The sequence below is a fragment of the Notothenia coriiceps genome, unplaced genomic scaffold (assembly GCF_000735185.1).
Source record: "Notothenia coriiceps isolate Sejong01 unplaced genomic scaffold, NC01 NC01_scaffold00023322, whole genome shotgun sequence".
In the NCBI taxonomy this organism is placed as follows: Eukaryota; Metazoa; Chordata; class Actinopteri; order Perciformes; family Nototheniidae; genus Notothenia; species Notothenia coriiceps.
This window is the reverse complement of record NW_011356023.1, coordinates 1-1722: the sequence shown is the minus strand read 5'-3', so window position 1 is coordinate 1722 and position 1722 is coordinate 1. Positions and strand designations below refer to the sequence as shown.

At 35.9% G+C, this 1722-nt stretch overlaps 1 protein-coding gene across 1 annotated transcript in view; it reads right to left on the bottom strand.

The window, feature by feature from the left end:
• The window catches only part of pik3r4 (phosphoinositide-3-kinase, regulatory subunit 4), a 2134-nt gene extending 1106 nt beyond the window's left edge, over positions 1 to 1028 (bottom strand). Inside the window, exon 1 of the mRNA XM_010781550.1 lies at positions 745 to 1028. The gene's annotated coding sequence lies outside the window, so the exon portion shown is untranslated. The remainder of the gene's footprint in view (positions 1 to 744) is intronic.
• Positions 1029 to 1722: the final 694 nt, after the last annotated feature.

Sequence of the window (1722 nt, the reverse complement as noted above, 5' to 3'; positions counted from 1 at the left end):
GCCTCAACTCCGCTCTGTGGAAAATATAGACAATAAGGTTTCAGAGCATCAGAGGCTTACACCATCTTCAACTGTGCAATACCAACAATTCCTTAGCTGTATAACCTGTGCAGTACTGATTATACTTTCTTTTTACTGTATTATTGTGTGTATTATTATTATTTATATTCTATTTAATATTCCATTCCTCAAATACTTATGTATATATAATAACCTGCTTTATATTTTGTTACTGTACATTTGTAATTCAAAATGTATATGTTCTTTTACTCAAGTACAAGATCTGAGTACTTCTACTTTTACTCAAGTACAATATCTGAGTACTTCTACTTCTACTCAACTACAAGGTGAGTCAAATGTGTGATATTGGGCTATATATTTGATTGATTGATTGATTGATTGATATAGTAAGTACAAGATCTGAGTACTTATGAGTACTCTGATGCCACTGCATTGCAGTGTTATTTGACAGCTTTATTTACTTTATTTTAATTGTATATATTCCTTTTGCATACAAAAAGGTGAAATACACACTGACACAAAATGGGTTCTTTTTGAAAGGGTAATTCTAACTTTATGGAAACTGCTAAGTGGAGAACTAGAATCACGTGACTCAGCAACACAAACAGCTCTTTGACAGCTAACCGTTATTAGCTCCATCAAACAGAAGAGTTAGAAACACATCACACAACCATACAGTTATACGTTCAAACACTTAATACAGGTTATAATATGTATTGTTACCAGTTGCTGTAGATTGGACTGTTTTTGTTGTTGTGTTTGCTAACGGCTGCAACGGCTACTAAAGACTGCTAACGGCTGCTAACGGCTGCTAACGGTGACAAACTAACGGAGACATATTCTTCATATCTCGCATATCAGCTCAGACAGCCGCCCTGCTCCCGTGACATCTGGATGTCTTCCCGCAACGAAAACCGTAACCATTAATAGAAGAAGCAGAAGCCGGATCACTCAGTTAGCATGTTAGCCGTTTCCAGCTGTTGTTGTTGTTCATCCGGGTCTTCTTCTTCGTTTTGTTTAATGGCGGGTGGCACCTAACGTTTAAGCTGCATTACCGCCTCCTACTGGACTGGAGTTCCCATTGGAATTGATTTCCTACTGGAATTGATTCCCTACTGGACTGGAGTTCCTACTGGAATTGATTTCCTACTGGACTGGAGCTCTTGCTGGACTAGAGTTCCTACGTTCCTACTGGACTGGAGTTCTTTTACGGAGCCTACACACGGCGGCGTGCGTTGCCGCATGCCGGCGGGGGTATGGAGCTATTTCAGGGTCATAAGTTTTGATCATTCAAAAATATACAATTTATTTGAAAGTCCAAGTTTTCATCCTGAACTTTGAAAAATACAATGTTGTATTCAAAACAAAAAAAAGTATTTGAAATAATTTTTCAGGTTGAATATTATTTTCATTCAGTTCAGCAATTTTTTTAAATAAAATATTTATTTTTGATATTTCACTTTTATACATATTTTAATATTTGAATACTTGTTTTTTTCAGTTTCAGATTTTACATTTTCAGATTCAAAACAATTATTTTTTCAGTTTCAAATCTTTTTTTTTCAGGTTTCAATCTTTTTTTTGCCTTCAGATCGTTCTTCACTTTCAGATCTTTTTTTTCGCTTTTAGATCTTTTTTTTCGCTTTCAAACTTTTGGCCCTGATATTGTTTGGGGGGGCGGGGCTTACCATAGAGTAGTTT